A 14,969-nucleotide genomic window follows, 5' to 3' on the forward strand; every position below is an offset into this window, starting at 1 on the left:
CTATAGACGATCTGTCTGTGTCTGCAAACAGGCTAGATGTGTGTTTAGATGCACCTATATATGCAATTTTAGACACGCTCTGAGATGCGCCTATAGACGCGCTCCGACAAATGGACTTTTCTAAAAAGTAGAAAAGGACATTGCGTCCGATACACAAACGTGACACTGATACCCAGATCATGCGTTTTTTGGATACGAGAAAGTACAAATCCAAAGAGAGCAAACTTCCAAAAAAGATCAACTGCAAAAAGACTTACCTTGGATAGAGGTATGGAAGGTTCTTCTTCTTTTTCAAAGTTGCTTCTCCTCCTTGTTTGTCCTCCTCTCCTTTAAGCTTGGAAGTAAGTGTGGGTGCCTTCCTCTTAAGTGTAAGCTTGGAAGTAAGTATGGGAGCCTTCCTCTTAAGCATCGAAACTGTGGATCTGCTAATAAGGAAGCAAGCAAGCCCTACGAAGTATAAGTAATGTGAAGAAAAGCAAAGCGAGCGCGCTAAAAGCAGGTTTAAAAGCCACGTCTATAGGCGCGTCTAATAGCGCGTCTATAGGCGCGTTTAAATACACAGAGTAGACACGATTTTAGACGTGCTTTTATACGTGCTTTTAGACGCGCTTTTAGGAGGCTTTTAGACTCGCCTTTACATGCACCACAGAGTTTAAAATTAAACATTTGAAGAAGAGCAAATTTGGTGGATTGTTTGTTTGTAGGATGTCTTCATCTTCGACAAGTAGCTCTAGTGAGGATGAATCCCTCTGTATCAACCATTGCGAAATGTGGTTGGAGCAAAAAATCAAATGTCTATGTGATCGATGTCGAGGAAACATGTATCGTGCACGTAGGATTACAATCAATCACATCATCTCAAAGTATGGAGAATGGGATGTGACCGTAAACAAGGTAAGGGTTTGTAAGTTAAGGTTGATTGAGATACCTATGGGTGTTCATATGTTTGAGTTATGATCCTATTTTAATTTGATACACGATGTAGTGCCACACCCGCATATGTTGCCCTATGCTCGCTGTGAGGAGGCAAAGCGTCGACAATATGAGGTGGGATCTTTAGGAGGGACCGTTACGGATGCAAGGAGTGATGGTGATAGTAGCCCTCCGCTATTACCTCATGAAGCCGTGGAGGAGGAGGTGTTTGATGATATGGTGTGGGATTTATATGTCCATCAAGGGAGGGATGATAGCATGGACATGGATGATCTTTTTACTGCAGCATCGACTCCACTGTTTGAGGGGTGCACATTCTCTATTCTACATGCCTCCCTTGAGTTACTAAACTTGCAAACCATCTATGGATGGAGCAATGCGAGTTTGAATGCATTACTCAAGTAAGCTTTAAAGTCTATTTTGCAAACATGGTGAATTATGCTAGTGGGTCAATTATTCGAATGCTTTTCCTCATTTATGGTCTTCACATGCAAGCTATTGTGTAAAATGCTTCCAAGGGAGAATAAATTACCAACCTCAAGAGATATGGCAAGGCAACATGTGACCTCTCTTGGAGGATTAGATTACAAGCACATCCATGCATGTGTCAACGATTGCGTTTTGTTTCGTGGACTACATAAGGATGTAAGAGAGTGTCCTACTTGTGGAGAGGCAAGATATAGAGCAGATCTCAAAACTTTGGACATGCCTCGTAAGGTTTTGTGACATTTTCCCATAATCCCTCGCATCCAACATATGTTCAAGTGCAAATCTATTGCAGAGCTCATGTCATGGCATTCCTCCCATCGATCAACCGATGGCAAGTGGAGAACTCCCGCAGACTCTCCTGCATGGAAGCATATTGAAGACACATGGCTAAGCTTCAAGGAAGAACCTAAGAGCTTGAGACTTGGATTGGGTATGGACGGTGTGAACCCATTTGGTCTCAAAAGCATGTCTTACAGTGTATGGCCAGTGATATTGGTGAATTACAATCTTCCACCCTCTATGGCTATTAAGAAAGGACATGTTATGCTGTCCCTTCTAATTCTAGGAAAACATAAAGTCAAAAACCCTGATGTTTATTTGGAACCTTTGATTGACGAGCTAGAGATACTTTGGAGAGGTATCGAGGTGCATGATCTGAGCAGGCCTCCCTCATCATGAGACTTCAACTACAAAGAAGTCTTGATGTGGACGATGCATGACTTCCCAGGCTATGGTGAGTGTTCAGGTAAGCATTGCACTTCTAATTATGAATAGGCAAAGGATGTAGCATCCTAAACCCACCTTCAACTCTTAATTGCATCTATTGTTCAGGTCTCACTACATCGGGTTACCATGCATGTCCTGTTTGTGGTCCTTCGATAGTTGGCTCATGGGCAGATGCATTGAATAAGGTCATCTATGAGAATCACCATCGATTTCTCCCACTTGATCATCCTAGATATGTTGCCCCTTGGAATGAAGTCCTCCCACAATCACTCACCGTGGGAGATTGGATGAGAATTTAGGATGGTTCCACGACTCCTCCACCACTTGGCATGAGCCGGTAAGGGTTTGTATCTATTGTGTGCTATATTGGCTGGAAGCAAAGATTGCCCGCTAACACTTTATTTTGTTTAGATAATCCATCTTTTATCATTTACCATATTGGTCCCACCTCAAGATCAATCACCTACTTGATCCCATGCATATCTTCAAGAATGTGGCATCTACCATTTGGGAGCATTTGAATGGGACACGAGATTTCGCAGGCATAAGGGAGGATCTACGTACCACAGGGAGGATGCGTGAAGCTTGGCTACAAGAGAGACCAAATGGGCATGTTTTTTTACCTCGTGCACCATGGATGTTATCAAAGCTAGAGATGGCGACGGTGAAGCGCGCTATTACTACAATTCGTACTCCCACTGGATGCATGAGGTGTTTGAAGGGAGCCTTTACAAAGAGCAAGAAAAGAGGTGTAGAGCAATTATATGGCTTGAAATCTCATGATTGGCACAAGATGCTCCAAGTAAGTATTTTATGTGCATAATATCTTTTTCCTTTCAAATTTGTGAGTGAATAATTATAAGCAACTAATCAACCACCTCCTCGTGGGTTCAGTTCATACTACCTACTAGCATTTCACGTAGTGCATCGAAGGACATGAAAGATTGTATTTACAAGATGGGTGAGCTTGTGAGGTACTTTACATGATACAAAATATGATCGTATCAATGCTCCATGCAAGTTTGAATGCATATTGCTAATATGCTATACTTTTTCATTTCTAGGTATGTGAGCTCAAAGGAAATAGATCCCACCACGCTTGAGAATGCTCGAGTTATGTCAGTGGAGGTGGTTTGTTTAGTGGAGGAGACATTTCCACGTTCTATTCTCACAAGCCAACTACATCTTATAGTGCATTTGGTGGATGAGATTGCTATACGCGGTACTATACATGCACGATGGTTGTTCTTCCTCGAGTGCTTCATGAAGACCTTGAAGGGCTTCGTGATACAAAATGCAAGACTCGAAGGTAGCATGGCCGAGGGTTGGTTGGTACAAGAGTCACTTGTATATATTTCTGAGTTTCTTGTTGATGTGGATAGCTCTCTCCCACGACTATGGAGAGATGATGAAGACCTAAGGATGACCTCTATTGTGCCTCAAGGAAAAGGACACAACAAAGTAATAGACACGGAGTTGCATAATAGTATCAACCTCTTTTGCGTGCTTAATAGTGATGTGATGAAAAGATGGGTGACAAGATACGAGGATGCAAAGGCAAGAAGACAAGAAGAAAGGGCCCTCTTTCGTACACACCACGGATCTCGTGTGCCATACCCTCAGTATCTAAGAGCACTTCCAAAGGATATTCATGTGGATTGGCTACTTGATGAAATGGAGAAAGCAGAGAAAGACGAGGGGATGCATATCACAATGGAAGAATGGGAGTATGCTAGGGGATGCATGAGCAAGGTCGGTATATAGAATCTTATGCATAAGTTAGGAGCTTTCAATAATTTAGATTGCTTATTTAATTGATTTTTTCTTGGTGTAGTGCACTATGTTCAATGCTATATGGTGTGAGGGCAAGCATTTTCGAACATAACGGATTGATGATAAGAGAAACACACAAGATTGCGGTGTCATTGCTAGCTTTGAGGGAGCCAATGGAGCCATGGATGATTATTGTGGCATAATCCAAGATATTATTATGCTTGACTTTCGACGCTTCTTTGTGTATGCTTTGGATGTAAAGTGGTTTAAGGACGTGGTGGAAAGAGGCCCTAATGCAACAATCAAATGCCATGTAAGTGGCTTTGTAACTATTGACTCCACAAAGTTTTAGCAAAGTAGGAAGGACACACTAGTACTACTGCAACAATGTCAACAGGTACTGTGCACACATATAAAAATACTTGCTTTTAAATATTTGATGCAAGAAAAATAACGTGATTGTATTTGTGTTTGAATTAGGTTGTCTATCAACCAATGGTGGATAATAATAGATGGTGGCATGTCATACCTATTATGCCACGTTCCAAAGTGATGTATAGTACATTTACTAATATGGAGCGTATGGAGGATGATCATGGCCATGGATGCGATGATGACCGTGATACGAGAGAGGAGGATGATCATGAGATAGGAGATACAGATATTGAGGCCATTACCCATGAGGACGAGTCTACCATTCGAGATGCTGATTTTGATGAGCACATAGTAGCACAAGTAGTAGTGGGTTGAATGTATTTGTAGATCTAAACACTTGTTTGGATTTTGAAGTAGATAGTTTGGCAAGGGTTGATCTCATTGAGGATGAGATTAAACCGTAGCCCCATCATTGATATTGGTAAAACTATTTTACATATTGTCTCATTCTCCTCACTCACTTAATTCTTGTATACATGGGCTTGCAAAAAATTATGTGCTTTGGTAATCATGGGAAATGTTTGGAAAGCAATGATGTACACCAAAATCTCACTTTCTGTATTCTCTGGTTTGCGTCTATCTACGCATCTAAATGCGCATCTAAGTCTCAATGTAAACGCGCAAATAAACACGCTAATACATGCACAAATAGAGGCTCTGATAAACGCGATGTTAGACAGGCTCGTATTTTCACAGTTTACACGTGCAAATAGACGTGTTAATACACGTGCAAATAGACGAGTTGTTAGACATGCTTTTAGAAATGCCCATAATTCCTCTACTAAAGCAACGCTTATAGACGTGCCCGCTATTTTGCGCATTTACCAAGCGCGTCTATAGTTGCTTTGTGTTGTTGTGGATATCCCTCATCATAAAATAGCATCTGTGTGCTAAACGTCCATCTAATAAAGCATCCCACAAGGCAATCTGGGCCTATCAGCGCATCCAACAAGGATCGCAATGCATCCAAATGGCATGTAAAGCATCCACTTCAACCCAATGCAAACCACAAATGAGCGCACATGGCTCAGACTACAACCAGAGTGATCTGCATAACGTATATCCAAGAAAACACGGCCCCACGGTAATGATCGCTAGTGAAAATAGAACCCGGGATGTCTTAAAACATGGGCGTCACTACATAATTGAACTCAACAAGACAATCTACAAATATCTCTCTTCTACCATAACTCCAAAATCTCATCCAAGGATGGAGTAAGAGCCAGTCAACCCTTGCATTTAATTACAAAAATGAACCTTAAAAAACTTAACCTTAGCCAAAATGCCACATGGAAATCAATTAGAAGGTCTTGGAAACTTTGAGAAATTTCCTTCAAAGAGACGACGAAAAAACACATAGAATCACAACTCCCTCAATTCTTCACGAAATAGCAAGAAACTTTGTAGACATATGTTTCAGGCAGTCTTGGATCCAAGATACAAACAGCTCTGCAAATGGAGGCCTGGATGTTGAGTTTCCACTCACACAGGAAATGATAGAATGAAGACCTTAGAGTAGACAGAGTTTCACTACAGCTTCAGAACTTCACGGAATTGGAAGTAGCTTCACAAGTAGGAGTTTTGGACTGCTCTAAATCCACTAGGAGTGGAAATGGTGGCCTAGATATGGAGATCCAATACACGAAATCTGCGCAGGAAATTGAATTTCGTCACTTTTTGCAGGAGCTGTAACTTTTCATTGAAAACTCGGATGATAGAGATGTAAAAAGGAAAAATGAAGTACTCAAACTCTTCTACAACTTTGTTTGAGATGTCAGGGCAAGATTCAGCCTTTAAAGAGATATCTTCATCACAAGACTATCAAGTCTAAAATAGAATGTCTTTTTGCCTCCAAAACCACCTGCTACTGGCTTGCAAAAAACCACTCAGAGAACTTTCCAAAGCCTATTTCTACAAGGTCTTTGCACATAAGGATGCAAGTAAAGATACCCAATGAAGCTTCTCCTTCCTCCCACAGAGCTGTAACAGCAGACTTCAAGCTCCAGGCTCACACTCGGGCTCAGCTAGAACACCGGTGCTCTAATACCAATTGAGAGATCTCAACAACGGAAGCAGAATGCAAGAAGGTGAGAGAGAGAGGGAGAGCCAAAATAGAGAGTCACATAAGTTTTGGTGGGTGCAGATTACCCTAATCTTCTATTTCATCCATATATATATATGTGCGTTTGAGTATTGTACCTTAACCCCATAACTGGGGTTAAGGTACAGTGGCCTTTAACCCCCATAATTTTTCACCTATGCATTGCTTGTGCCCTCTACCAATGTCCAAGTTTGAGGGTGCTTCATAGGACACTCAAAATTTGCCAGATCTAGTAGGAGATGCAAAAAAATGGCCAAGGGTGGCATAACATCATAAGAAGTCATTTTTGGCAATTCAATATACCAAATCCGAAGGCACCCTTATGCCTTATGAGGTACACAAACAACATTGATAACACTACTTATAATTGCAAATTATAATAATATAGATGTCACCTATTACACTTTAGTGGGGCCTTACTTGAAAAAGTATCATGAGACCTTCTATAAAGATATCCAAACAAGTAAATCTAAGAGTAATGATAAGGTGAAGCTTGGCAATCACCCTTTGAAGCTTATATTAATCCATTGCACTCACTTAGCAAAAATATCTGCAAAACAAAAAGCATTAGCAAATAAATATTGAACACTGATTATGAGAATAAGATTTAATGCAAATGTGAACATTAAAACCAACTACTTGAATTTAATGCACAAATTTGCATTGCAATTCTTGATAGCAAATTGCAACCTCAAGGTATGTGAATTTGTACAGTAGTATTAGGTCAGATTATTTCATAGTTGATTCTCTTTCCTCTACCTACAATTATATTTTGGTTTGCTAAACTTTTCAAGTCTGAGGTAGAAACACAACTCAGGGCATGCCAGGAAAGCTTGGGTACAATTTCACAATTGGAGATCCATGGATCGTAGATGATTTTTCTCCATGACTTTTCACATTTGAAAGAGTTTAAAATGTCCTTCCTTGTTAGTGCCCAAGCATCCATCTAATGCATTATTTGGAGGAATTGCACCAGCATTATGTGTCATATTGAGTAGATTTTTCATGGATTTGTTTTTTTGAAGTTAGATCGTTACCTTTTGCTCCCCTTTTGCTCCAAATTAGGTCACTTTCCCTATGGCCATTGCTTTCCCCCTCTTGCTCCTTTTGGCTCATTCTTGATCCTTCTAGCCATTTCTAGATCTCTTGCTTCCTCCTTCCCTACCTACTTCCCCATTCTTCCACTCTCTCAATCCCATGGCTGTCTTGCTTGGCCCAATTTGCATGTTGCCCGTGCCTCAAGAAGAGCCCAATCCCACCTCTCTTCTGAGAATGAGACTTTGGCGTTTCCAAGGCCAAAGACTCCACCATTATTGCCTTCAAATGTTGCTTGCATGTAGCATTGGAGGGCAAAGTCTGGGCGCTATGATAGCTATTGGAAATCAATTAACCGAGTGGGAATTGCAAGATGGCCATAGTAGGGAGGAGGATTGGATGAGGCAGGTTCATGAAGATTGGCCTCACAAATGGGCCATTTGGAAGCGCTCACAAATCTCTAGAAAAACTCTTACGCCAAATCTTAAGTGAGAAAAATTGCTACAAGAATTGCAAGATGGCCGCAAGGATTCGATCAGGCAAGTTCATGAATTCAGGGATTGATTTAAGGTTGGTAGAAGCTCATGAATTGAGGGGTGGGCTTCACAAATGGGCGATTTGGAATTCCTGCTTCTTCTACTCACCTGGCTATTGTCTGTATAGCTTTGTTGGAGTTGCTATTGTCTACTTTTGGCAAACACTAGTTGCTCATGTAGCTATTGTCTACATAGCTTGCTGAAGTTGCTTTTGGTAGAGGTTTGAAAAATCTCGGCTAATCAATACTCTCAATTTTAGGATGGAGTTTTGAAGGTGGAGGGGATAAAGGATCGAGCAGAATACTGCCTCAAGGCTTGCAAAGCTGAGACTTGCAGTAGAAAGTTGAAAGTTTGGATTACATGGAGAGCCGATGCCGATGATGCATGAAGAGGAGCAGACGATGCTAGTGAACTTTAGAAAAGGAGGGGAGTGTGGGCAAGGCCAGGAAGTGGAATGGTAGAAGAGAGTGGAGGTTGAGCAATGAGATGGCGAGGTAGATCGCTAAAGAGAGGAAAGAGACACAGGAAAGAGAGTGGAGGCAAGGAAGAAAGTGAAGAGAGGGGAGAGAGAGAGGGTGGAGAGGGGAGTGGAGGGAGATGGACACGGGAAGAGGCGGTAGGGTGACAAAGTGGGAGAGGGAAGCTAGGTTAATTGAGAGCTTGTCATTAATTAGGACTTTATAACTTAGGTTTAAAATTTTGGTTAAATTACCCTAATAAACTAATTAATTGAATTTTAAAAATTGAGCAAATATGTATATGTGCCCAAAGAGAACTTTAAATCGAAAATCCATTTAATTCCCAAAGAGAACTTTAAATGGAAAATCCATTTAATTAGTCCAAGTCGCGGGCGGGAGACAATATAAAACACGATTAACCTAAGGGGGACCTGTCACAAGCGAATTAGACTAAGAAAGGTTTTTAAAAAAATTAGTCCTTAAGCCCGCTATGGAGAATTGAATGCAGATGCTTGATCTGTTGTGTCGCTCGTGTGAGGAGGAAAGTATCTGCCTCGCAATGGAGTTATGTGGAAAGTTCTCGAGTTTCAGAGTTTTGGGAGGTGTGTCTATATCCGTTTCACTTTTTGTCAGAGCCTTGTGTTGCGTGTGCCAGTAGAGAGATATATGAGTCTCAAGATGAAGGCAAAGGTTCTTGCAAGGAGTGGAATGCGAGGGAGAATGAAACATCACCACGTCCATCTCGCAGACTGGTGTTGTTTGATCTAGAGAGTGAAGAAGATGTACTTGCTATGGCAGACGATGAATGATGCCCCACCAATGGTGAGAGCGCTGTTGACGAACCAATGCAGGTTGATAGATTTGAGGCCTCCCCCTTAGAGGACCTCCCCGCGTTGCCTCTAATGCTGCAATCACTAGTAGGCTACTGCCCAACCACATTTTCGAAAACGCAACCCCTTGCAGGTTGATTGTGCTCTTCATGGCTTCTTTAGTGCAGCTTATTGCTGCTTGCAGGCTGTCACAACCAATCCCATAGCCAGTGGAGTTTTTGGGCTAATGAGAAGCTTTGGGCATTGCAAGGTTGAGCCAAAGTCCTAAAATTTCAGGATTTTGAGCTAGAGCTGGAATGCTAGCTTAGCATTCTCACAGGTAGCGCTAGCCCTCCATGGGGTTGTGAGACTTGCCTGCTAGTGGGGCTCAGACGACCACACTAGCATGTCCAGGGAAGTGCTCTTAGCTGCAATGGCAGATGACAATTTTGAAAAACTCAAGGTGACAAGACTAAGAACCGATGGAGATGAGAATGCAAAGTCAAATCAATGGATCGAGAGTCAAGAAGACGACTGAGCTAGGATGACCAATGCCCAGCCAAGTGAGTCATTTTGCTTGTAACTATTGAACGAGCGCTACTGGGATACAGCGCTGGTTCCATCACGATAATGTTCTATGAGATATGCACTCACGCACGTCACTCTTTTGTCGCCATGTCTATGTTTCAAGGTTGCATTGAGGAAGGCCATCTTCATTCAAGGATGTTGTGCTGGCTACATAGAAAAAGACTGTTTGTTTGCACACATATTTGTTTGGTTGTCTCGTATAGGTACCTTAGCGTCTCTTACTTGCGAGACTATCACTGGCTGTGTGAAATGTATGCGGCTACAAAGAGTATTGAATGCATATCTGCGTTTGTGAATCACAGTTGCGGGCACATCTCTGCAATCACTGTTGTGAGCGTATCTTTGCGATCCTCTTTGGGCATGCAAATCGTATTTGTGATGCTCTTTGGGCACGTGAAGCAATCGGTATGCAGCTTGTGGGTAGCAAAATTGATTGGCCCCCATGCTATTGTTGACGATTCCAATCGTTGTTGCAGGCAGATAGCCAAGTCTAGTTTGTGAACTATGACTCTCGGATTGCATCTCATGCTCGTGAAATTTTGCGAATATTCAGTTTTTCTCTTTGGGCACATATTCATTAATCTAATCGTGTCTTTGAAAATCTAAAAATACATATGTCAAATTCCCATGAAATCACCAAGATGAGGTTGGTAATTTTGCCCTGTAGTTGTCTCCTCATTCACGGGTTTGAGAAAATTATATGGTGTTCTGGAATTTGCAAGATTTATTGAAAAAATTAATTGGGTGATCTAATTAACACATTAGCCTACGCTTAAACCTAATGCAATGTAATTAATCTAGTCTAAATTAACCCACTCCCTCCCCACAGCCTCGCCGCCCCCCCCTCCCCCTCTCTCTCACTCCGTCCGCTTAGCCCTCTCTCACTCCCCCCGCTCAGCAGCGCCCCCCCCCCAGGGCCTTGCATCACTCCCTCAAGCGCGATTGCGTCTACATGGCTGGACTGTATCAAATTGAAGGTCAGTGGCCTCCAGGCTAGCGACTGTGGATTCTGGAACACAGTCGATCTTTTGCTCGCAAGTTGCTTCTGCAACAGTTCGGCGGCCGTCCCCAGTTTCCTTTGTCCGTAAACGCGGCCAACTCATGGTTTCACCTTTCCGCTTTCATACCAGAATTACAATGAAACTAGAAACTGAAACCCAAATGCTTTGTGCTTCCAAGTTCCATGCAGATGTGCGAATTGATGGTCTCCAAAGGAAATGACAGTGAATGAGAGGACCACATGAGGGCTGCCGGACCTCGAATGAACCACTCCCCCTGATCGCACGAGTCAGGACAAACGGGCTGGGCACGATCCGGCACTCATACTGCACTGGTCCAAATGGCAAATCAAGGCCTACACTAGATTAGCTGAGCCTGCGGATTCCTGGAAACAAACCTCACAGTAATCGCGTCTGGAATCAACCAAAATCACACTCCCGCACCGGTTCACACGCCCAGTACACACATCCCAACAGAGGTGAATCGCAAGGTCTTTGATCGCGATCCTTGTAGAGTTTCTGCATGCATATCGGAGGGGATGAGCTGCAACACTCTTTCCCTACACTGTTGTTGTCTACGTTATGCATAAGACATTCAAGACGCACGGCGGAAGGGAGATCTTGCAGAAGCGAATCGGGATGGCTGAAGGCAGAACTCGCGGCGCTTTATACCCTTGAGAAGGCGGTGTAGAGAGATACTTGGCGTATTATCCCTATGCCCAATTTATCCCTCCCTTCTCCCCCTCACTAATTGAATTTTTTCTCTCATAGCCCCCCTATTCAGTCTGCAGTTTTTGTTTTTCAGTTTTTATAATCTTATGTTTGCAATAGATGTGAAGAGGGGCAGGGGCAGGCCTCGAAAGCTGGATTCCAAAAAACATGAAAGCACGAAGGTCCTAGAGATTAGTGTCACCATAGGGGTGGGTGGGACATGTAAATATGTTCTTGCAAAACTCTTGTCTGGCTGGTCTTTGTTTGGTTGAGAGGGGGGGAGTTCTCTACCACTTGCATTTGCAGACGGTTTATCGAATTGTAGCCACAAGCATCCAAAGTGTCAATAAGTTGATTCAGAGGTATATCGGTTGGGATATAAAGTGTCCTGTGGGTGGGGTTATAATGTGTAGGAGCCTGAAACAAAAGAACTCGCACACTTTTCATGGGATGCTTGGATATTGCATGAAGGATTTAGGTCAGCCACACTTTCAAACGATCTCCAAGAATGTTAGCGCCGACGATCTACAGTCTGGCATGGATCTTTACATCCGCTACGGAGCAGATGATGTGAAGAATCGTGTGTGTCTTACTAGCTCCAATATTTTTGAACAGGCATATATGTGTTGGAAGTATAAGTTGGGTTGTAAAGATGCTGCAAGATGATAAGTACTGTCCATCTGCATCTTGGGTGACTCCATATCAGGAGCGGGGCATGGATCCTACACGTGCACGTGCTCTATGGAGGTCCATGATCTCCCCGTCTTCTGTGTCTGCCTCTGAAGTCGGTTGCATTTTTTTTGCTTGTGACATGTCGCTTGCATGACCTTGTATTGATCACCATATCAGAGGCCCAATGTGTCCCGCTCTTAGGTATTTCAATAAGTCTAAGGCGGTCACCATTGGTTACTAGTACGACTGGCCCAATTGATGTTATGAGTCCGGAGACTGAGGATTCCGGCCGGTGTGATGATCAATCCATTGCAGATACTCCTGGTTTTGGTGTTGAGCCTTCGTTGATGAGAGATGTGGAGCCAGGACGATGTCCTAGCAAGGAGCTAATGCTTGTTCCATCCGAGAATAGCGATAGTAGAACGATGATGGCTGAAGTCTACGAGACTACATCCCCTTGGTTCCAGCTCACAGTAGCAAGGGGATACACATAGCCTAGGTCTTGACAAACATTTTGTGGTCAACATGTATATGTAACCACTTTGCAATGTCTATCATGTGCCACTTTTCCGACATGGCATTTCTATGTAATTTAGTTCGTCATGGCTCTTGATTATGTACCATTATGGCCAAAGAAAACCTCAATAGAACTTTTAATGTGAATTTGATATTTTCATTTATGATTATAACAACAAAATGACATAATGATGTTATGTCATAGAATTTTTTTTGACAAAAATAGAAAATTGTTGGGCTTGGTTTCATGCTGATTGGAATTTTGTGAAGAAAGTTGTTGATTTTTTGGCCTGACCGGTGGAAGGCCTTAGCGATGATTGTGTACAAGAAATGAAAAATCGAGGAAATTGTAAAAAATTATCGATTCTTTGGGCTTGTTATTGGCTTTGTTCCATGATTAGTGCACGTGTCGTCTGGTTGTCTTTCGTTCAGCCACGTCTCTTCTCCTCCTTTACTGCATGCAAGGTCTCGCATGCATCATTCTTCGTCAGTCATGGGCGCTCCATCTTCCTTGCATGGAGACTTGCCTTTTCATCCGTTTTGGATTGTGTTAGTGATGAGCTCTCCGTTTTCCTTGCACTAGTCTTTGTTCTGTCCTCGCAATAGACTTGCTGCTGACATGGATTCGATCAGTCGACAATATGGCCTTCGCAATTCTCCCGCATGCAATTGTTCTCTATTCGGGGTGGTGTTCTTTGTTCGAGGCTTTGTTGTGTGGTGCAGGTCAACAAAACGGTAGCGAAAAATATCATATTAAGCTACAAGAATCGAGAGTATTTGATCTCTTTATAGAGATCTGACGACGTATTCCAAGGAGGTGTTGCTTGCGAAAGGTAGTATAAAAGAATACGAGATGCATACTTTGGAGGTCATTCAACGCTTGTGTTTTGGTTGTCTTCAGGTGCAATGGCAAACTGTGAGGGAAGCAGTAACTTGATGGGTCGTCCGGTCTCTACAAAGTCAATGGACATTGATGATAACATGTTCCATTGTGGTGCATCGACGTTCTTTCTTTTTGACTTTCTTTTTCTTCATTTCTTTTTCATTTCGACGTTCTTCGTTTGTACCTTTGTTTAACGATTGTGTGATCTACTGCAGAAATGGTGAGAAGAGTCTCTACCAATAACATAGATGACACAACAGATGATGCCATGTCCATGATGAATCGTGACTACTCCACTCTATAGAAACGACAGTTTGTTTCCTTGAAATTCCCTGTGTGTTGTAGTAATTCTTTGTATGTGTAGAGTATTGAACCACCAATGCACTGATTGGCGAGAAACTAGAAGGAAAGTCTTCTACATTCATTAGTTCGCTTGTGATGCTTGCATGTTCTGCTGCGCTTCCCAAGCAAGGTCTGCTGACAAAGAATACCACGATTAACAAGGGTGCAAGGAGAGATTTAAAGAAATCTTTTGAAGTCGTTGCATGACAAGTTCACGCAGAAGGTGGTTGTTCAAATTGTTTAGTATACTTAGAATTGTTTACTATACACCTTGTGGGCTTCTGATCGAATCTTCTTCATGTTGAGGCTAGTAAATTATACGCCTATCATGGTATCTCTACTTGTTGGATACGGAGATGAACAATTGTTCTTTTGAAGTTGTTCCATTATTGAGCTACTACCACGCCTTCATTTGTGTATTTCGAAAGGAGTGAGATAAAAAGTCATCTGTTTTTCTTTGTTTGTCTGAGAAAATGCATGTTCCAGAGCACGGTTTCTGTTCATTTGTCTGTCTCCCTCTCCGTGATTGGACTTCAACCTTACAGTTTCTATGTTATATTGACTGTATCTCTGAATGATTGCATCCCAGCTGCTTCACGATGAACTCCATTTTCTAGCTCTGAGGACTTCTACGCCCCGTTCATGGACTATTCACAGCAGCAGCTTCAAAACCACAACGTTTTCATTTCTTTTCAGCTCGTGTTTTCTTCTTTCTCTTCTTTAATTTCGTCTCGTCTATCCCATCTCATGAACCGAAACAATCTTCTAGCTCTCAAGACTTGTACGTCCCGTTGACCGACTGTTGACAGCAACAACTCCAAAAGCACGACCTTTTCACTTCTTCTCAGCTCGTGTGTTCTTGACTCTCTCTTTTTGGCTTTCATCTCTGCTATGCCATTATTCTGACGAGTAACCTAACCCATCTACGATGGACTAGAGACTCGCTCCGCTGGGTATCAACATG

General features: G+C 42.4%; 1 pseudogene; it reads left to right on the forward strand.

Moving 5' to 3' along the window:
- The first annotated feature begins 11,820 nt into the window (after window positions 1–11,820).
- LOC147880816 (uncharacterized) lies at window positions 11,821–14,608 on the forward strand (annotated as a pseudogene).
- The last annotated feature ends 361 nt before the right edge of the window (window positions 14,609–14,969 follow it).

This window comes from Dipteris shenzhenensis, chromosome 32 (assembly GCF_047967505.1).
Source record: "Dipteris shenzhenensis isolate YYH24624 ecotype China chromosome 32, Dip_SZ_1.0, whole genome shotgun sequence".
NCBI classification, from domain to species: domain Eukaryota; kingdom Viridiplantae; phylum Streptophyta; class Polypodiopsida; order Gleicheniales; family Dipteridaceae; genus Dipteris; species Dipteris shenzhenensis.